At 37.4% G+C, this 23863-nt stretch overlaps 1 non-coding gene across 1 annotated transcript; it reads left to right on the top strand.

Annotated features, from left to right (window-relative positions):
* The first annotated feature begins 5243 nt into the window (after positions 1-5243).
* On the top strand, positions 5244-5350 carry LOC126005627 (U6 spliceosomal RNA). Its single transcript, XR_007494671.1, has one exon. It is a non-coding gene; the product is annotated as a U6 spliceosomal RNA (small nuclear RNA).
* The last annotated feature ends 18513 nt before the right edge of the window (positions 5351-23863 follow it).

Here is a 23863-nt window from a genome sequence, read left to right as displayed (position 1 = left end):
CTCTTCTTTCCAGGAGAAAAAGAGCATACCCTAAAATATTCCAACTTCTCATGATCAAAGCTTTCCACAGTAGTCAAATATGTATGTATATATATATATATATTGTTTTGTTTTGTTTGGGGGCCACACCCAGTGACACTCAGGGGTTAGTCCTGGTTATGCACTCAGAAAACGCTCCTGGCTTGAGGGACCATGTAGGACGCCGAGGGATTGAACCACAGTTTGTCCTAGGTTAGCACATACAAGGCAAATACCCTATCACTTGTGCCACTGCTCCAGCCCCTGTAGTCAAATATATTTATAAGCAGAAATATTAATAACTGAAACCCATGAAGCTCCTATACCCTAGCATACAGTAAGTTCTCAGTTTCTTGAATCATCACATTTTCTTATTAAACAGCATTTTCTCCTGAAAGTGCTTGTGTTATAGATTCACTTGGAGAAATACCATAGAGCAAACATAAAGTACCATAAGTTGGCACTGTCTAGCCAAGAACATTCAATAGTCTCTTTTATTATGATCACCACATTCAGAAGAATGAAATTGGACTCTTACCCCCCAGTATACACAAATTAATATGAAAATGTACTAAAGTCTTAAATGTGAAATTTGAAAATGTAAAAACAGTGAAAAAAAAACATAAGGTCAAATCTTTTGACATTGGTCTATGCAAAAATATTTTGGGGGGGTGGCCACACCCGGTGACACTCAGGGGTTACTCCTCACTATGCGCTCAGAAGTTGCTCCTGATTGGGAGGACCATATGGGACTTCAGGGGATCGAACCAAGGTCCGTCCTAGGCTAGTGCTGGCAAGGCAGACACCTTACCTTTAGCGCCACGGCGCCAGCCTCTATGCAAAGATTTTTTTAATAGGATTCCAAAAATGACAAGTAGTAAAGCAAAAATAGACTAATAGGATGATCACATGAAACTCAAAAGCTTATGCACAGCCAAAGACAGAATCAACAGACAAAGAAGACAACTTATAGAATGGGAGAAAACATGTTCAAACTGCATACTGGATAAAAAGGTTAATATACAAAATATTTTGGGAACTCAAATACCTCAAGATAAAAAGATTAATAAACTAATTTTGAAATGAGCAAAGTTTTGAATAAATATTTCTCTAAATAAGACACACAAAGTCAACAAACTTGAATAAATGCTTGAATAAATATTTATCTTAAATAAATATAAATTGTCAGCATAAATTGTAAGGTAACCCTCTCCCCAACTTCCTGTTTCCCTAACCTCTTTTTTTGAGATGTTAACCCCACCTGGCCCACACCTGGGATGAGGCAGGCTGTTTTAAATAAAGAATAAAAAAGTCCGGCTGTGGGGAAGTGGAGAAGCAGCAAAAAGTGGGGGTGGGGGCAGCAGAAAGCTTAACAGAGATGCAGATGTGAGGAAAAGCATATGGCAGAGAAAGACCATGGAATTAAAGCAAGATGACTCCGATGAAACTTTAACTGACTGACTGTGAATTATTTCTCTGCTGCTACTACCATTCTTCATCAGACATGTCCACTTAGGAGGTTAGAAACATGGTGCCATAAGGGTGGAGCTGGCTCAATGCTGCTAAATGCCACTGCAAGGGACTGTAGCAAACCATAACTGTAGGTTTTGAGATCAACCCTGCAAGAAGTTCCTGCTGAAGCTGTGTAAGCAGAGGTAAGCCAGAAATGCCCAAGCAGGGTGGAGCCAGAGAAACACAGCCAATCCACTTCACAACCGTGTTCATCTTCTGGTCAATGAACTCTAACATAACATGTAGGGGAAAAGCACACAAGCATGACAATGGAGAAACAACACTGGCCAACACCAGGCATAGAGCATGAACATAGCAGCTCTGATGACCTGAGAAGTGCCAACCACCTATTTAGCCTAGCATAAAAGGAGTTTAGAGAAGAAATAAGGAGATCTTCATAGAAATCAAAGAAAGCATAATTCGAGCTGAACAGAACACAAATAAGAATCAAGAAGATATGAAGATAGAAATCAGAGAACTCCAACTGAAATAAAAGGTCTGAAAAACTCAGAAGATGAAATGAAAATCTCAATGGAAAACCTCTTCAACAGAGTAACAGCAGTTGAGGATAGAATCAGTGAGCTGGAAGAGGAGATGCATAACAATTTCATACAACGGAAGAGATTGAAAAAAAAAAGCCTTAAAGCAAATGATCAGACAATGGAAAAAGTACTCAAAGAATGTGAACAGATGAAAATAGAAGTCCTTAATAAACTCAACTGAAATAACATAAGAATAATTGGAGTCCCAGAGGCCCAGGAAGAAAATTCCCAGAAAAAATCAATCCCCAGTGAAGAACATCATTACAGAGAAACTACCAGAACTAAAGACTTCATTCAATCAAATCCTGCATGCGTGAAAAGTACCAGCTAAGCCACTTGCAAAAAATTGAACTTAGACCCCCAGCTAACATCATGTACGAAGGTTAAATCAAAATGGATGAAAGACCTCAATATCAGACCCGAAACCATAAGATATATAGAACAACACGTAGGTAAAACACTCCAGGACATTGAGACTTAAGGCATCTTCAAAGAGGAATCTGCACTCTGCAAGCAAGTGAAAGCAGAGATTAACAAATGGGAATATATTAAACTGAGAAGCTTCTGCACCTCAAAAGAAATAGTGCCCAGGATACAAGAGCCACCCACTGTGTGGGAGAAACTATTCACCCAATACCCATCAGACAAGGGGCTAATCTCCTAAATATACAAGGCACTGACAAAATTTTCAAGAAAAAAACATCTAATCCCATAAAAAAAAATGGGGAGAAGAAATGGACAGACACTTTGACAAAGAAGAAATACAAATGGCCAAAAGACACATGAAAAAATGCTCCACATCACTAATCATCAGGGAGATGCAAATCAAAAAAACTATGAGGTACCACCTCACACCACAGAGATTGGCACACATCACAAAGAATGAAAACAAGCAGTGTTGGCGGGGATGTGGAGAGAAAGGAACTCTTATCCACTGCTGGTGGGAATGCCATCTAGTTCAACCTTTATGGAAAGCAATATGGAGATTCCTCCAAAAACTGGAAATCGAGCTCCCATACAACCCAGCTATACCACTCCTGGGAATATACCTTAGGAACATAAAAATACAATACAAAAATCAGCACTATTTACCATAGCAAGATTCTGGAAACAGCCAAGATACCCTTCAACAGATGAATGACTAAAGAAACTGTGGTACATATACACAATGGAATATTATGCAGCTGTCAGGAGAGATGAAGTCATGAAATTTTCCTATACATGGATGTACATGAAATCTATTATGCTGAGTGAAATAAGTCAGAGAGAGAGAAAGATGCAGGATGATCTCATTCATCTATGGGTTTTAAGAAAAATGAAAGACATTCTTGCAATAATAATTTTCAGACACAAAGAGAAAAGAGCTGGAAGTTCAAGCTCACCTCATGAAGCTCACCACAAACAGGTTTAGTTAAAGAAATAACTACGTTTTGAACTATCCTAATAACAAGAATGTAAGAGGGAAATAGAAAGCCTGTCTAGAGTACAGGTGGGGGTTGGGTGGGGTGGAGGGAGATTTGGGACATTGGTGATGGGAATGTTGCACTGGTGATGGGTGGTGTTCTTCACATGACTGAAACCCAAATACAATCATGTATGTAATAAAGTTGTTTAAATAAAAATAAATAAATAAAATTGAAGGTAAAAAAAAAAGAAAAGTACCAGCTAAAAGAGATCCAAAAAAAAGCACCCCAAGACACATCCTAGTCACAATGATGAACCCCACAGATAGGGATAGAATACTGAAAGCAGCAAGATCAAAAAGAAAAATTACATTCAAACAGCATCTTTAAGGTTTACAAATGACCTGTCACAAGAAACCCTCAAGACCAGAAGGCAGTGGTGGAAGATAGTGACAAAACTAAATGCAATGAATGCTTTGTCTGGAATACTACACCCAGCCAGACTCATTTTCAGGTTTGAAGGAAGTATACATAGCTTCACAGTTAAACAACAGCTCAGAAACTTTACAGACTCAAAACCAGTCTTTAAAAAAAAACTGAAAGGTCTACTTTAAGACAGGACAGACCAAAAGACACACCAAATTTTTACACAAAGATGACATTAAATCCCATAACAATTATCTCTTTCAATGTCGATGGACTAAATGCACCAGTTATGAGACAAAGAGTGGCAAAATGGATCAAAAAGCTGAATCCAATCCTCTGCTGCCTACAAGGAACATATATGAATAGTCAGAACAAACAGACTCAAAATCAGAGGTTGGAAGAAAATCATCTAAGCAAACAACTCCCTTTAAAAAAGCTAGAGTGGCTATATTAATATCAGATGACACAAAATTTAGACTCAAAAAAGTTATAAGGGACAAAGATGGACATTTTGTACTAATCAAGAGATATGTAGAACAGGAAGAAATCACACTCCTAAACATATATGTGCCTAATGAGAAACCAGCAAAATATTTAACACAATTATTGACAAATCAAAAAAAACATAAATAGCAACATAATAATAGTGAGAAACCTCAATACTGTTTGTCACCCCTTAATAGTCCAACCAGGCTGACCCAACAAGAATAGACTAGCTTTAAAAAAGAGAAATGTAAGAAAGTGAACTAGTAGATATATATAGGCTCTCCACCCCCAGAAAACTGTATATATATTTGAGACAGGCATTCCACTTCTCTCACTCATTAAGATTGTCATGATAGTTGTTAGTGTAGTTATTTCCCTAACTGCACCACTACTCTATGTTGTGAGCTTCATATTGTAAGCTGGTCCTTCAGGCTCTCATCTTTACTGTCTTTGGGGATTATTACAATATCCTTAATTTGTCTTAAAACCCATAGATCTGTGAGACTACTCTGTGTATATCTCTCTCCCTTTGACTTATTTCACTCAGCATAATAGATTCCATATAAGTAAGAGAAGTAGAATGCCTGTCTCGAACACAGGCAGGGGTGGAGGAGAAGGGCTATAGAGGACATTGGTGGTGAGAATGTTGCACTGGTGAAGGGTGAATGACTGAAACCCAACTACAATCATGTTTGTAATCACAGTGTTTAAATAAATATGTTATTAAAAAAAACACGATGCCTAGGGTGGCATCACTCAATACATGGACTTTGATTTTATATTTTTAATCAATAATAAATAATCAATTAGTTCAAACGGTGCTCAATACCATTAATCATCTAAGAAATACAAATTAGTGCTCGCTTCGGCAGCACATATACTAAAATTGGAACGATACAGATAAGATTAGCATGGCCCCTGCGCAAGGATGACACGCAAATTCATGAAGTGTTTCATATTTTAAAAAAAATAAAAATAAAGAAATACAAATTAAAACTACAGTGAAATAGAACTTCACTTCAACCTTTTAGAATGATATTGTCAAAACAGTTCAAACCATTGTTGAAAGAAAGTAAAGGTCAGAAACACTGCATACTGTTAGTCAGAATATAAACTGGCATGCCACTATCAAAAACAGTAAATACATTGCTAACAAAATAAAGTCAAAAGAGAATAAAATGACTAATAATTCTACTTTTGTTTGTATATCCAAAGGAAATGAAATAGGACCTGAAGAAAGAGCTGCATTCCTTGTAGCATTATTTATAATAGCCCAAATATAAGATACTCTAAGTGTCTGTTAACAGACGAATGAACAGATTTTTAAAAAAGTGATATGGAGCTCGAGTGGAGTATTTTTCAGTCTTTAAAAAGGAAAAGGGTCAGAGAAATAATGTAGTTGCTTTGCATGTGATTAACCTGGGTTCAATTACCTGCATCTCATACAGTTGTCTGAGCTGCCAGGAGTAAGCCCTGAGCACCACTGTTGTGTACCAAAAAATAAATACTTTTTTTAAGGAAAGAAAATATATTTTATCCTGATGATGTTATAACACCCCTTTGATAACACAGGTAATACACCTTATATACCAAACCCAGGAGCTCAAATTCTAGGCTAAAGACAGAAATGAAGTTATTTGTAACAGGAAGTTTCTGTTCTCAAACAGACCCTAACATCATCCATCTCCTTGCATGACTGTCCTCTGTATAGAAAGCCATGGACCACCTTTCTCTTTCTAAAAGAGAGACAGATAGACAATACAAGGGCAGAGAGCTTGATTTTCTGCCACTTTAAACAACACAGATATCTCTAATCCTAACTTGACTTTGGAACCTTTTATTACTTTGTGGGGCAACAGTAAAGAGAGGCTGCCATAGTTGGACTTGGTGTCCCCAGTGTAGAATATAAACGAATTTCTCAACCTTTTCCTGACTGTGACCCTTTTATGACCTTGCTTTATTCCTGTGTCTCCCAAATCCCTGACCCACCAGTTGACCCCTACTCTCCTTCTGTTCCCTTACCCACTACTATGTACTATCATTTTTCACCTTTAGCTTCCTTGGAAGACCCCTGGGGTGCACTGGAAAGGAGTCTTTTTAGCCTGAGGTAAGAAATTCTGTTACCTGCAGTGGGCAGGGTTGATTCTACTTCGCAAAATGAGAAAATGTGAAAGAGCAATCATTTCGAACAATAATAAACAGGGCTGTGTCCTGGAATCACTTTTGTTTACCACAGTGCAGCTCCATAAAACCAATGGAGTGACATCCAGTTGCTTTCACTCCTTAACCACACTGGTTTAATAGCACCCCTCACATTTGATGGAGTTTCATGCCTAATAAAAATGCCACATTCCAGGTTTGGAAACCTAAAAGCTTCTCTGGATCCCTGCAGTTAAAACAACAGCAGATATCTACAACTCAATTGTTCAGAGTTCAAGGGATCTTATAAACTCACCCAATTGTACTCCCTTGAGTCAATGATATCACTTGTTAGACTTGTCTCATAAATCACTGGGCCAAATTTAATCTTACTTGCACAATATTATTTAGCACCTCATATATTCTGATCTCTCTTTAGGGGAATACATTAATTAGACATTGTCATATCTGAAAAATCAGAGTTATCTTTGCCATCTTCATTTTTCATAGGAAGAAACAAAAGAACAAAGGCATCTAGGAGAGCAATGCCTTAGACAGAAAACAGTTTACAGCCTATTTTGTATGCACAGGACTTGGCTCTATGACCGTACTAAAGATCTTTCATTGTTACTTAAGTAGATGTTTGGTTTTGTTTGTTTTTTAATACAGGAAAAGGAATCATAAAAACCTGTAAGACAGAGAGTTTCACAAAGGAAATGGTAGAAATTTTTTGCTGATCCAGCAATAAGATCAATGGGTGGAACAGGAACACTTTCACTCAACTTGGTGGTCCAGGCTTGGTGATAAGTCCATGAGATAGACTAGACCAAAGCCAGCATATGATCTGAGACCTGAACTGAAAGGAAGAGGATGAATATAGGTACAGTAGTACTGTCCTTGTACTGCAGCTATAAAAGAAAAATTGGAGATAATGTTGATAGCACTTTAAGTGTATCAAATACCCAGGCTCAAAGAAGTTCCTCTTCATTTTCTTGTCCATACAGTCACAATCACCAGACTACTGAAAGCTCCCCCAAACTATCCCCTCTAAAATAAATCATCACTTTTCATTTTGCACAGATTTATATTAATTCATATTCTAATTAGTTCATACCTGGATATATGAACAGTCACCCAAATTTTCAGTTCAGCATTTCACAATATGTACTATCTGCAAAAATCTCTTACTGGACAGACATATAAAATCTGTCCAATCAAATACCCTTTCATTTCTCCACATTCTTGTTTTTATTTTTCTCACCAATCACCACCTGTCAGAGATTTCTTTTAAGATTCATTTCAAGGATCATCTTTCTCAGAAAGTGTCTCTGCCTCTACCAACAGAGATGAGCTTTCCAACCTCTGGCTTCTTAGGGATATATGTCACTCATCATCCATCTTATATTGCTTCTTAAGTGCCTCTAAAACAAAACACAAATCCTGGATTTAGTTCTCTTAAATACTTAAAGTTCAACAGATGGAACGCATTGCATGAAATCAAAATGTTACCTGTCACAGGATTTTGAAAGTGACCCTCCTTAATTTGTACTTATGTGGTATATAAATAAATATATAAAAATATATAAATATAGTGGCTGCTATATTTTAACCAACAATTGATCCATTTCACATCAAGCTCTAATATGCAATGTTTTTCTATTTAAAAAAAAAAGAAACCACCCCTTCCTAACACCCTGAGGAAAATATATTTCAATAAGCAAATAATTTTTTTCTTTTTTTTTTTTTTTTTTTTTTTTTGGTTTTTGGGCCACACCCATTTGACGCTCAGGGGTTACTCCTGGCTATGAGCTCAGAAATCGCCCCTGGCTTGGGGAGACGCAGTCCGTCCTACGCTAGCGCTTGTAAGGCAGACACCTTACCTCTAGCGCCACCTTCCCGGCCCCCGCAAATAATTTTTTTTTCACTCAAATGCCCAATTACAACAAATGGAATTGAAAAATTTATTAGATGGCTAGGGAAAGTTATCATTTGAAGCAATAATATAAGTCATTGTAGCTAATCACCTTATGCACACACCCTGTTGTAACATCCAAAGCACACATCCTGCTTTCCCTAATCCCCTTATTCTGTCTTCTCAAAACACAGTAGCACACACCCTTTGTAATCTCCTCTCATATCTCACCCAATTGGTTGACACAGACACCTTACTTTCCACCTCATTCTCCCCCAATATAAATATCCATTTCCCACCTACAATAAACTGAGTTACTCCCCCAAACTGGCTTGTTCATGCTTCTTTGTGAATTCTCTACTGTGATCCGACCTCATCCAAAGACTCTGACCTCACCAGTGACTTTGACGTCTTGGGATATGACCTTACTGTCTTCATTTACAAGTCATCAATTTCAGTTCAATTAAAATACTGTGAGGGGATTGGGAATTGCAGGGGATAAGAATGAAGGTGGTCCTTAACATATAGAGATAAAGGAGTACCCTGATTTAAAGTCATTTGAAGGGAAGGCCTCCAAGATGCTGATTAGGAGAAGGGAGGCTCCATTGGTGATTCTTGAACAACTGAGCTGGCATTTTAATGCAAGGAATGTAAATGTAATAACTTGTGGTGAAGATACACCAACCACACCAGCAATACTGGAGGCGTCCAGGGCTATACCAGTGGGGCTCTAGGACTTCAGGGCAGCCCATGGCAATGCTCTGGGGGCTATGTGGTGCCAGGATTCCAACCCTGGTTGAGTGCAGTCTACTCAAGTGCCCTAATCACTGTACTCTCTATCTTCCAGTCTCTAATGACATTTATTTAAATTCTTTCTAACTTAATCAAGGCACTCAATTTTTATTGGTTGCATGACATATGCCAAATGCAGTATAAAATGTCTCATTTCTTTTACTTAAAAAATTCCAAAAATTATAAATATAGGCTCAAAATAGAGGGAGCAGATGCAACATAATAAGGTTGTGCACCAAGTATTGACTGAACAACTCAAGACATTATGTACTTCTACCCTTGTTTTCTTTTGTTTGTGTTTCTTTTCTTTGTGAAGAAAAAAACGAAACAATAATTCACTTTGTTAACTATGACTCAAGTATTTATTAAGTGCAAGAATCAATGCATAAATACTATATTTTGGAAGAAAAATTGCAATCACAATAGGAATGTCTCAAATAAGTCAATTAAGGCAAGAACATTTTTAAATGAAACACTTTATGAAGAGAAATGGACTGCATGTAAAATAAACAAAAGAAGATTCTAGATCTTTTAAGTCAACTATTTAAGTTAGTAAATGTGCACATATTTGGGTAAGTGCATACTGAAGACCTCAAAATAACTCCCAAACCACAAGTGATTTCTTGTTGATGCTTATAAAAGAGTTAGTTGCCCCAAAACCTTGCTAATAACCTGGGAAATGTTTTTATGAGATAATTTTTTATTACTTTAAGTGCCCATATATTAGTATATTTACATTTAACTCCAAAAAATACCAAAGAGAGCATATGTTCTAACTTTACTACAATACCGTTATTACCACTTCTAAAAAAATCTGATATCCTGAGGAGCCTTTTAAAAATATCTGGAGTCAGAATAATAGTTAACCTTCATTCTTGCTATCTCTTTACCTGTATTCTAAATACCTGAATAATCTTAGTAAATTTATTTTTCAAAACATGATCGTGCACATTTCTCTATGGAAATCATTCTTCAATAAACTGTTTTTTTTTAATGTGGTTTCCCACAAGGAAGCCAAGAAATTGTAGTTGCAAATACCTCCCAGGTAATTCTAATGATCAGAGATTTTAGGTCCAATTTCTTCAAGTGCACATACAAAAAGATGCCTGGACAACCTCTCTTGAGTAAGTGATGGGACTCTTCAGTAAAGGTGAAAGAGCATCATGATAGTCACAGTATCTTTAGTGTGTGACTAAGATGGTCTGAGACCAGCCGTCAAAGGTCCAAGATAAAATTGGGAGATTCTGAAGCAAAAGAGACAAGACCCTAAACTACTTTTATAACACAGGTGTGAGATGACAGGACTGAAATTTAGCTGGTAACTATGGGAATAAGCAAGCAAGTCTGGTCAGAGAGACATTGTGGGCACATAATAAATTCCAGAGTCTATATTGGCAGAATAATTCCCAGAAATATTTCCCACTGTTCATAAATTCTGGTATGTCCTTTTATTCCACAGCAGGGTATGTGTGTGTCTGTGTATCTGTGTGCACACGCATAAGTGTGCACATTTTCATGTATTGCAATATTGTATGCATTGTAACCCCCAAGGATCAAAGCATAATCACCATTCAAAACACAACCACATAAATACTAAACTACCTTTATTAACTGAGAGTTATTAAAAATTTTCTAGCTTACATATCATGTTTCTTTGGTATAGTCCAAAAGAGATATCATCTGGTGCCAGAGATAGATACCTAGCAGGCAGGGTATTTAACTTTCATGCAGATAATCCAGGTTCGATATCTGGCTCCTCATAGAGATTTCCTGTCAGGGGTGATCCCTGAATGCAGAACCATTAGTAAGAACTGAGCACCACTAGTGTGACCCAAAAACCAATCCATCGATTAATTCATAAAAAAGAGATACCAGCTAAGACTAGAAACTTGGATGAGAAAGAATTCTGGATCAAAGTTAATCAAAATAAAGGGAAATGGGGCTTGATATGCTCGTTGTGAAAAAAATCATGCAGAGAGAGACACACACACAGTGTAAAGATTCCCATCTCTTTTCTTGACTACATAACTCATCACATACAATTCTGGGGCCTCTCGGAAAATCTAAGACAGTGTGCCAAGGCAGGCAGTGGTTTATTGAAAATAACAGACATCTGAGAGGAAGAAGATAATACTTAGACATATTTCCACGAATGTGCCAAGCAAAGCTTTCCAGTAAGACCTCCAGGGGCAAAGTTTCTGGCAGGTTATTCATCCACTATACCACTTACCATAGCCCAAGAAGGGGTGCTTTACATCAAGAAGTATGTGCTTTGGACATTTTTCACATTTTTGAAAGGAAATAGTACTTATCAAGCAATGGAACTGATTTCTTAGTCAAAGTAATGAACATAAAAAGAACTTGAAAAGACCAGAATCCAACACAAAATAATTTTTTTTGAAAAAGTAAAAATAATTTAGGAAGGGAGCCCAATTGCACCATTTTCTTAAATTGGATTTTTTAAAGGAAAATAAGAATCTTTACCAGTCCCCCATGAAAATTAAAATATAGAAGGAAATGCCTTCTTTTCCTTCCAACCTTGTACAAACCATATAATCAATAATCCTGGCCTAAATTTGTCAAGAAAAATACATATAATTTCTAATCCTTAAAGCTAAATACTTATAGTTAGCAATATTGTATGACTAGTGGGTTTTGTGTGTATGTGTGTGTATTATTCTTTGTTCATCAAACAAGCTTCCTAAGGGCACATGCTTTTTTTCTATTCCCCTCATTTGAACTTGGCCACACTATTCTTTAGACAATAGAATAAGAATTTATGTACCATGAGTATCAACCTTAAATGTTCTTATGATCCTTTGTGATCTTCCTATTTCATGTTAAGGACATGCTCTCATTAATCATGGTACCTTTGCTCTTAGTCAGAATAAATGTGCATGAACATCTATCTGAATTCAATTTTCAGGTTGAATTAGATATATATAGAAATACAGAAAGCAGAAAGAAAATGTCCCCAAAACTATGGTTACTATTTTAGAGAGATAAGAGTAGATACTCTACCATAAAACAAGATGATATATAGAATACAGTACCAAAATGAACCCTCAAAAAATACAGAATCATGTCAAATAGAAGAACTTTAAAAAAAAAAAGAGTAGGATATTATATTAAATAGCCTTTCCAGAATAAAAATCAACAAAGATAGAAAACAGGGTATAAAAAATAGAGCTAGACTGGTGCTAGAGATAAGGTGTCTGCCTTGCCAGCACTAGCCTAGGACGGACAGCAGTTTGATCCCCCGGCGTCCCGTATGGTCCCCCAAGCCAGGAGCGACTTCTGAGCACATAGCTAGGAGTAACCCCTGAGCTTCACTGGGTGTGGCCCAAAAACAAAACAAAAATTAAAAAAAAAATAGAGCTAGATGATTAGGTCAGGCAATTCAAAACTCTATTATCAGAATCTCAAGGAGAACTTAAAAAATATAATAAAGATTTCTGCTGTGTGTCAGAAGCAAGGCAGACATCTTGGGCCTTCTCTCTGATTTCCTGCAGCCTGAGATTTTGATCCTCTTTAACATTCTTCCCTCAGGGCTCGTCTTCTTCAGAGGTGAGTTGTTATGCCCACAGACAGTGGAACTAGCTGATTTCTGCTGTGTGTCAGAAGCACTGCAGACATCTTGGGCCAACTCTCTGCTCTCCTGCTGCTTGGGATTTTGATCCTCTTCGGCATTCTTCCATGAGGGATCATTTTCTTCAGAGGTGAACCATTGGTGGAACCAGAAGAGCACTCTGCTTTGCTTCTTGGCTGCATGCATATTCTAGTCGATGAATACCACTCAACACATAGAAAAATCCACAATACAAGCACGACAATGGGGAAACAATGCAGGCCAACACCAGGCATAGAGAATGAAGATGGCAATTCTGATGACCCAAAAAAACAGCCAACCACCTAGTTAGTCTCTCAGATATGGAGTTTAGAGAAGAAATTTGGAGGATGTTCACAGAACTCAAAGAAAGCATAGATCGAGTTGAACAGAATACTAATATGAATTAAGATGATATGAAGATAGAAATCAGAAAACTCCAAACTAAAATTACAGGTCTGAAAAAACTCAAAAGATGAATTGAAAGCCTCAATGGAAATCTTCTCCAACAGTGTAACAGCCAATGAGTATAGAATCAGTGAACTGAAAGATGCATAACAACTCCATACAGAAGAAGAGATTGAAAAAAATCCTTAAAGCAAATGATCAGACAATGAAAAAATTACTCAAATAAAGTGAGCTGAGGAAAATAGAAGTCTTTGATAAGCTCAAAAGAAAGAATATAAGAATCATTGGAGTCCCAGAGATCCAGGAAGAAAATCCCCAGTGAAAGATATCATTACAGAGAAACTACCAGAGCGGAAGACTACATGCAACCATATACTACATGCCCAAAGAATACCAACTAGAAGAGACCGCAGACAATCCTAGTCACAATGACAAATCCCACATAGGGATAATATTCTGAAAACAGCAAGATCAAAAAGGGAAATTACATTTAAGGAAGCATCCTTAACATTTACAGCAGACCTGTCACAAGAAACCCTCAATACCAGAAGGCAGTGGTGAGGCATAGTGAAAAACTCAATGAAATAAATGCTTCACCTAGAATACTACACCAAGCAAGAATCACTTTCAGGTTTGAAGGAAGTATACATAGCTTCACAGTTAAACAATAGCTCAGAAACTTTGCAGACTCAAAACAAACCTTAAAAGAAAAACTGAAAGATCTACTTAAAGACAAGACTGACCAACAGACACACCAAACTTTGCCACAAAGAGGGTATTAAATCCCATGACAATTCTTTCTCTCAATGTCAATGGACGAAATGCACGAGTTAAGACAGAGGGGCTAAATGGATCAAAAAAAAATTGAATCCAACTTTCTTCTGCCTACAGAAACACATTTTAATAGTCAGAACAAACATAGACTCAAAATCAAAGGCTAGAGGAAATCATCCAAACAAACAACACCTTTAAAATAGCTTGAGTGGCCATACTAATATCAGATGACACAAACTTTAGACTCAGAAAAGTTGTAAGGGACAAAAATGGACATTTTGTACTAATCAAGGGATATGTACAACAGGAAGAACTCACACTCCTAAATATATAAGCACCCAATGAGACACCAGCAAAGTATTTATTGCAATTGGCACAACTGATTAGCCACTTGCAAATAAGTAAATTCAGACACCCATCTAACACAATGCACAAAGATTAAATCCAAATTAATTAAAGACCTTGATATCAGGGCTGGAGAGATAGCATGGAGGTAAGGCATTTGCATTGCATGCAGAAGGACTATGGTTCAAATCCCGGCATCCCATATGGACCCCTGAGCCTGCCAGGAGCTCTGAGCCAGGAGTCGCCCCTGAGTGTTGCTGGGTGTGACCCAAAAACCAAAAAAAAAAAAAAAAGACCTTGATATCGGGCCTGAAACCATAGGTATATAGAACACGTAGGTCCTATATATGTTTACAACACGTAGGTAAAACATTATATGACATTGAGACTAAAGGCCTCTTTAAGGAGGAAACAGTACTCTCCAAACATGTGGAAGCAGAGATAAACAGATGGAATTGTATTAAGCTCAGAAGTTTCTGCACCTCAAAGGATATAGTGCCTAAGACACAAAAGCCACCCACAGAATGGGAAAAACTATTCACCCAATACCCATCAGACAAGGGGATAATATCAAAAATATACAAGGTACTGATAAATAAAATATATAGCCATCAAAAAATGGGAAGAAGGGGCCAGAAAGATAGCATGGAGGTGGGGTATTTGCCTTGCATGAAGAAGGACGGTGGTTCAAATCCCGGAATCCCATATGGTCCCCTGAGCCTTCCAGGGGCAATTTCTGAGTGTAGAGCCAGGAGTAACCCCTGGGCACTGCCGGGTGTGACCCCCCCCCAAAAAAAATGGGGAGAAGAAATAAACAGACACTTTCTCAAAGAAGAAATACAAATGGCCAAAAGACACATGAAAAAAATGTTCCACATTACTAATCATCAGGGAAATGCAAATCAAAACTACAATGAGGTACCATTTTACACCACAGAGACTATACAAATCACAAAGAAGAAGAACAATCAGTGCAGGTGGAGATGTGGTGAGAAAGGAATTCTTATTCACTGCTGGTAGAATGTTGTTCAGTCCAGCCTTTATGGAAAACAATATGGAGATTCCTCTAAAAACTGGAAATTAAACTCCCATATGATCCAGCTATGCCAGTCCTGGGGATATACCCTAGGAACCAAAAATACAATTCAAAAATCCCTTCCTCACACCTATATTCATTGCAGAGCTAATTACAATAGCCAGACTCTGGAAACAACCAAGATGCCCTTCAACAGATGAATGGCTAAAGAAACTGTGGTACATATACACATTGGAATATTATTCAGTCATCAGAAGAGATTATGCCATGAAATGTTTCTATATATGGATGTACATGGAATCTATTATGTTGAGTGAAATAAGTCAGAGGGAGAGAGATAGACACAGAATTGTCTTATTTATCTATGGGTTTTAAGAAAAATTAAAAATATTATTGTAATAAGACCTAGAGATTATAGAGTTAATGGCTGGAAGGGCCCGAAAGACCAGCTCACAATTTGAAGCTCACCACGAAGAGTGGTGAATGCTGTTAGGGAAATAACTACACTAACAAATAGCATGGCAATGTTAAAGAATGAGAGAAGTAGAATACCTGTCACGAATATAGACAGGGGTGGGGGAGGAGGGGAGCATTGGTGGTGGGAATGTTGCACTAGTGAAGGGGGGTATTTTGTTTATGACTGAAACCCAACTACAAACATGCTTGTAATCATAGTTCTGAAATATTTATTTAAAAAAAATAAAATGAAAGTGTAATAGACCAAATCATCAAATAAATTGTATAGATAAAATGCTCTCCAAAAGCAGAACTGAGAATTCAAATTTAAGTGCCAAGTAAAAGAATAAAAAACAATCATCCAGAATATCACTGTGAAATTTTGCAATATTGGTTCAGAAGTAAAGATAGTAAATACATTATGAGAGTAGAAAATGATTCTTGAAATTTTATTGGATATGAGAATGACATTGAGTTTCTTAGTAGAATTCCAGAAAACTGCAATACAAGATTAAAAAAAAAAAAACACTTTCAGAATTTAAGACTTAAACCTAAAAATGTTTATACAACTTAAATAATTATATTAAATAAGTAAAAATAGGTAGGAATAGAATTGATGCCTCAGAGACATCCCACTGGAGGCTTTCCTCTCCCCTAAAAGGATAGCAAGAGGAACCTGACACACTTAATAAACCAAGTATCCAAGATGAGAACTTCAAAAAACTGCTTTGATGAGATGAAGAGCTACCCCTATTGTCAGCAATTATGATGTGTCGAGATGCAGAAGATCCAGTGTACCTAGGGAGGGAAAGCTGCATAAGGAAAGTCTCCAGAGCAAAGATGGAAAACTGATAATTTATCTCATTAATTCATGTTCTTGTTTGTCAGAACTGGTAGGAGAACAATTGGAATATTTAGGGAAGAAAATTGTGATAAGTGGTAGAGGAAAGAGAATGGGAGAGAGATGAATGTGGGTGAGAGGAAAAGGAAATTTAAAAAGAGATTGTTTTTTTGCCTTCATGATGATGTCTAAAAGTAAAAATAAAATAAAATAAGAAAAGGAAAATTTTGTAGTGATTTGACTCCAAAGTGAACGTTAATTTCATAACTATGATTATGTTAGTTGAAAGGATGGTAAGATGTTAACTTGGAAGGAGAGATCGCAAAGAAATTAAGGTGCTTAGCTTGCAAGTGACCAATCCCAGTTTCATACATGAGCTATGTATCAGAATAATATTAAACAAAATACACTAAGTATAATGTAAGAGCATATATAATTAATACTATTTCTACAAAATAATTTATATATAGATTATATCCACTAGAATAAACTCATATCTGTTTTCATTTATATACACGTGTATACATATATAATCACCTCTTGGGTCTGTTTTTCTGGAAAATTCTGAGTGAAACATAGAATATTATATTAACAACAACCTCTGGAAGACACTCTTGAAATCTGCTGTTGGTACAGAGTTCCATGACAATCCTAGAAGAAAAATGACTCTACAAAGCTCAGAAATCTTGATGTACAACATCCATGTTTATGAGCACCAGGTTGAGAAAGCTGGTGTCAAAACTAAGTATGAATTTTCTCCGGATCCCCAGCAGTCAGAACACTATCCAGGGAGATATGACTCTTTTCTGTGTGACTCTGCATCAACATCAAATCTATTTCCTTCCAGGAAAGTGAGATTTTGATACAGTTTTTGCCTCACAAGTTTGTGGACCTAATTATTTTCCAACCTCAAAATTTTCTTTCTCTATTTCTCATCTTTGAAATAGGTCTTGAATTTGTTGTACCACACCATCCTTTAAGAAGACATGAGCAGCAGGTCATTGAGAACAGCACTTAGTTGCTCTCCTAGATTTCTCCCCTCAAATCCCTTTCTTTCCACCACAGACCCTCAACTGTCCTGCCCACCAGCCTGGCCCAGAACCAGCATGGGTGACTTCCCCAGATCTTCTCCTTTGCAAGCCCCAAGGAAGTGCCAGAATTGCACTAGATAAAGCCCTGCTGGAAGAGTGATTTGCCTATTTTTAAAAGGGAGCTGGATAAAATAGGTTGATTATTGAATACTTTAAATAAAAATTTATTGAAAATGCTTTAAGATATCAAAAGGCAAGAAGAGCTATTTGAAACAATGTCACTTCTAAAAATGAATTTCATAAATAAAATCACTTTTTCAGTTCTCTTTGCAAAATTTTTGCGGATATGCTCCATTTCTGCACTTCTTACAAGCATATGTAAATGTTGAATCTCACACCTCGGTCTTCAATAAAGCCTCTTAAGGTGGGAGGCACATAATCCCAGCCACATGCTTTTCTGTTCCCTGAATATACAGCTGTTGCTCAAACTTAAACAGCACAACAAAAAGAGCTCTGTAGGTTGAAAATAATCAATGTTCCTGATTCCTTCACAGCTCCCTCATTTTCAAGAACTGAAATATCAGGGGCAGATTATTTGCAGAAAGACTAGATACTCAACAAAGCATTATCACAGGCAAGCAGGATTCCAATTCAGTCCCAGCTTCGAGCCAAGTTTCTAGGGACCATCAGTTCTGTGAAGTACAATAGGGTCCAATTCTTCATAAATGTTCAAGCCAATACTTTCATAAACGTATTGTTTATGTTCTCTTTCTTTTCTATATCTGAACAATCTCTTCCTTGCCCTTTAAAGCTGCTGACTGCTGTTCTCTCTGGATTGAAGGGCAGCAACAGAAAATCCAGCTCCCTGAGGAAGGTCTCACCATGTCCCGGATGTATAGAGTCACTACAGAAGGCATAATGAGAAAGTAGAGAGCCCAGGGCAAATGTCAAGGCAAACATAATTTGAAAGATATTAACTGAGACTGATATAAAGCTTCCCAAGAACTTAACACAGACAAACCATAAAGCAACCACCAGATGGTTGTAATTATAAAACATCCTTCTCTCTTCTAACTTTGCTCATGAAGAGAAGACCACAAAACAGCTAACTTCTCTGGACTTAGGTGGGAAAAGTGAGCTCTGTCTTGCCAATTGCCTGATTATGAATACAAGTTAGTCCCCAAGTGGTCAAAAGGTTGAAACATCCTAAACAGAACAATGGTGAACACAGTTTTTCCCAAATTCAAATCCAATTTTTTGTGAGCTTAGGGGAAAAGGGTAAGCACTTGCCATAAAGGGCATTTGGGAAAGTGCTGAGCAAGAACTTAATACCAAATACCTCCTTCAACTTCAGTTCCAGACATTCTTCCATTAGAAAATTGTGCCCTGCATCCCTGAGACTTTGAAGTTCTATCTCTGGCTCCCCTCCTGGGCTGCTCCCATCACAAAGGAGATGAATTTTTCATAGACACCTTCATTTAAAGCGAAAGTCTAGCAGCTTGACAACTGAAAATGGGGGATAGGGAGGAGAGCAAGGTGAGAAAAGAGATGGCCACAGTTGTGGCCATTGGACGGTAGCCAAAATAAAATGCTAAGTTTTAAAATTTTAAAATACAAGTAAAATTTTAAGTGTATTTTAAAAATGCTAATATATTTTAAGTGTATTCATCATGGCTCTTAGCTAAGCCCAGCTCACAGAGATTAGAAAGCACAGTTATCCCTTATTTAGGAAAGTTTTCCACAGGGACACACTGAAGCATAAAGATTGTGTTGGCTCCCCATTTCTCTGACTAACCATGAGCCTTTGCTAAAGACTGACCTCCTGAAACCTGGAGTTGTTGGAGGATTCTAGATGATGACATTGGTGCCAGACTTTGCAAAGGACCTGGCATGAAGCCAAACCTAATAAATGCTTCTTGTCTGCCAAGAGAAAACAGCAGCAAGGAAAGTCATTATCACTGTGATCAGTTTGAACAACAGCACCCACTTCATCTCCTTTACTGTCCCCAACAGTCCTGCCAGATGGCAAAGAAAACATCCCCCCTCCCACTACAAATGAGGAAACAGGAGCTCAGAGAGATGTAGAAAAGGTCACAGCAGCCATTGAAACCCTTGTCTTCTTACTTCTTTGCTTTCCAGTGATTTCCATTTGACTTGGCTGCCTGACTGGTTGTATCAAAGGTGTTCACCTGTTTCTGATCAAGCATTACAGCTCTCTATTTTTGAACCCTTGCAATACTATTCATAGGAAAGAGCATCCACTTAATTGGGAGTCAAGTTCCCACTTTTTCCATGTTTATACATGAGAGAAGGGAAATACCAGGTCACCAAAGAATAAAGGTTATCAATCCAAATATTAGAAATCTGGTCTATTGAATCTGTGTTTTCAACTACCTAACTGCATTGCCTTTGCATATAAAATAATACTACCTACCATATGTAGCAATCTTTTCATCCAATAAATAGTACCTAGTATCATTGAAGTTGGTAATGCTAACAATAATTGAACAACAGCCCTGATATTGTATTCTATAGATTACAGATCTGTACAAAACCAGACCTATAATGGATTCAAACCATGATGATTATGAATGAGGACTACTCTTTCTAGGCTAACCCAAGTCACCTCATCTCCTCTCTAATGATAGAAATAAACTGGAAGACTATCTACAGATTCCAAGTAGTCAAGAGATTGTTCCTGGCATTCAGGGAGTTGTAACCTAACACTGCATTTTCACTGAGAATTAATGTTTATCTTCAGCAAAAGTGTTCTGCTGAGAGTGGACTTGGAGTCTTACTCACAGCCAGCCTACTGGCAAATTCAGCTTTCCTACAGGAAACGAAAGGCTTGTGACAACGTTCTTGTGAAATCCAATTAAGGTTTCTCACTCATGACTATGGTTGGCACATAACCAAGGGAAGCTCCATTAGAGCAAGGAGTTTTAGAACTGACGTGTAAACAGAAAGACAATCTTGGGCCTTATGAAAGGTTCCTCTTTAGCATGTCTTTAACTAGATTCTGAGAAAACAAAAACAAAAGCAAAACTAAGCTGTGAACTCCTAAAGAGCAAATATCTAATGACCCCATTTGCTTATATAAAACCAATGGTTTCTGACAGTCTCAGAAAGTCCCTTGGGCAGGGCCTAATGTAGATCAGCCATGATGTTGGAACCCAGGCTCGAAGTACCTAGAGCTCTACAGGGGTACTCTTAGAGTTTGATATTAATCACAACTTCTCTGGAAAACTGTGAAAAAAAGTTACCCTAGAAGAATTCAAAACCTTTATTACTTTTTTGAATGATGTCTGTAATCTGTACCCCCAAAATCAAAAACCATAGATATACATGAAGACTTGACAGCGAAAAAAGTAGACAATATCTACTGTGAAATAATAGTCACCAAAAAGATTATTTTTGTATCAGATGTTACTGTTGTTCAGACACTCTGTACATTCACAAGAAAATAGGCTCAACTGACACCCAAAATATTACTAACAGTTATCTCCGGATTCCAGGTGGATGAATGATTTTTAAAATTTTGGTTTATGTGCTTAAACTTTTTTCCATGTGTAGAACCTGGGTTAGTGGCAGCATCTAGAAAGACTCTGATCCATGTCATTTAAGAAATAATTTATACATTTTCTGAGGTCAGAGTAATAGTACAGTGGGTAAAATAATAATAATAATATTATTAATATTAATATATATATATTTGGGGGTCACACCTGGCAGCACTCAGGGCTTACTCCTGGCTCTATGCTCAGAAATTGCTCCTGACAGGCTCAGGGGACCATATGGGATGGCAGGATTTGAACCACCGACCTTCTGCATGCAAGGCAAATGCCTTACCTCCATGCTATCTCTGCGGCCCCAGTCTATATAATAATATTAATTTCAAGAAACTTTCATAAGTTTTAGTATATCTCTTCTCTCCCCGTATTCTGTTACTGAAAAATCTCTACCTTAACTGTATTTAGTCGTCTTCATTGTTGTGGAGTCTCTGCTGCTGCTGCTGCTGCTGCTGGTGTCTGGACCTGAGGAAGAAAAAGCCAGAGATTGAGCCCAAGACTCACACATACAAGGCATGTGCTCCACCACTTGAGTCACATTCACATTTCTGAACCATGAAACCTGACAGGCCCAGTTCAAAATGTGACTAAAAAGACTAATTGGGAGGGGGGGGGGTCTTGGGCCACATCCAGTGACACTCAGGGATTACTCCTGGCTATGTGCTCAGAAATCGCTCCTGGCTTGGGGGACCATATGGGATGCCAGGGAATTGAACCGCTGTCCATCCTAGGTTAGTGTGTAACAAGGCAAATACCCTACTGCTTGCGCCACTGCTCCAGCCCTAAAAAGACTAATTTTTCCAGGAAAGTTATTTACTAAAAAAAAGTAGGCCAGCAACTTTGAAGGGAAGAGGAAGGAAATGGAAAAAAAGCTGTACAACTCAGAGTCCAGCTGCTTATTAAGGAAGGTTTGGGGGTGGGGAGATAGCACAGGGATTATGGTAAGAGGACACAAGCCAAATTCAATCCCTGGAACAAATAGTCACCAGGTTCTGGCTACCCCCACCCCCAAGAACCACCCAGAATAGCCAAGGTAGTCCCCAGAACCAGAAGCCATGAACAGCATAGCATTTGATCATTTGACCTGACTGGCTCTATATTGTTGAGAATAGCCCTGTGCACACTAATAACTGCTTGGTAGCACCATTCCACCTACCCCTTAAAAAAAAAAAGAAAGAAAGAAAGAAAGAAAGAAAGAAAGAAAAGAAAGAAAAGAAAGAAAGAAAGAAAGAAAAGAAAGAAAGAAAAGAAAGAAAAAAAGAAAGAAAGAAAGAAAGAAAGAAGAAAGAGAAAGAAAGAAAGAAAGAAAGAAGAAAGAAAGAAAGAAAGAAAAAAGAAAGAAAAAAGAAAGAAAGAAAGAGAGAAAGAAAGAAAGAAAGAAAAAGAAAGAAAGAAAGAAAGAAAGATTAAAAGAAAGAAAGAAAGAAAGAGGGAGGAAGTAGTCAGGAAGGAAGAAAACGAAAGAAAGAAGAAAGAAAGAAAGGAAGAAAGGAAGAAAGAAAGAAAGGAAAGAAAGAAAAAAAGAGAGAAAGAAGAAAAAGAAAAAAGAAAGAAAGAAAGAAAGAACGAAAGAAAGAAAGAAAGAAAAAAAAGAAAGACAAAGAAAGAAGAAAGAAGAAAGAAAGGAAGAAAGGAAAGAAAGAAAAAAGAAAGAAAGAAAGAAAAGAAAGGAGAAAAGAAAGAAAGAAAGAAAAAGAAAGAAAGAAAGAAAGAAAGAAAGAAAGAAAGAAAGAAAGAAAGAAAGAAAGAAAGAAAGAAAGAAAGAAAGAAAGAAGATTGCTGCTTCCAGGATGGTAAAAAATCCTAGCTGTAAGGCCATCACGATTAGAAGAAAAATAAATAAATAAAGCCATTAGCAAATAACCTGGAAAGATTTCTTTATGAAACAAGGGGCTCGCTTATCCATACAAATGCTGTTAGGGTGCTTGCCCTACACAAGCTGAGCTATCCCATATGGTGCCACCTGCAACAACAGGAGTGATTCCCTAGTACAGAGCCAGGAGTAAGCCCTGAGTACTGCAGGATGTCACTCAAAATAAAAAATAAAATAAAATAAAATAAAAACATCAAAAAGGAGAGTTTGGAACAGTGAATCCCATATCTTAACTAATGAAGTTCTTAAAGCATAGGAGTGGGGAAGGAGGTAGATATTAGGGGTATGGGTCTGGGAAGTCTGCAGGGGTGTAGGTCTTGAAAGTCTTCGGTGGTGATGGTATGGGAATTCCAAAATAAAGTAGCAAAATTTAACAAATCAATAGCTCCATTTAATTTAAGTTCAACTATAACCTGTAAATCTTCCCTGCATAAGGACAACCCCAAGCAATCTTCGAGGACAGGCTGGCTAAGTCATTATATAGAAAAATATTCAAGCAAAATTGACCATCTTATATTTTATCTGGCAAAATTTAATACCCAGAGAACAGGGCCAGACCAATTTAAGAGGCTTACTTCCTAAACTGAACATGTAGACAGAAAGAGAAGGAAGTGAAGGTGCAAGAAATCTGGACTGAAGGTTGAGTCTTGACCTTCTCTTTAGTGAGTTTGGGGGCTACACCTTATGGTGCTC

This window comes from Suncus etruscus, chromosome 3 (assembly GCF_024139225.1).
Source record: "Suncus etruscus isolate mSunEtr1 chromosome 3, mSunEtr1.pri.cur, whole genome shotgun sequence".
Lineage (NCBI taxonomy): Eukaryota > Metazoa > Chordata > Mammalia > Eulipotyphla > Soricidae > Suncus > Suncus etruscus.
The sequence above is the reverse complement of the archived record's forward strand: the minus strand, read 5'-3'. Positions and strand labels throughout refer to the sequence as shown.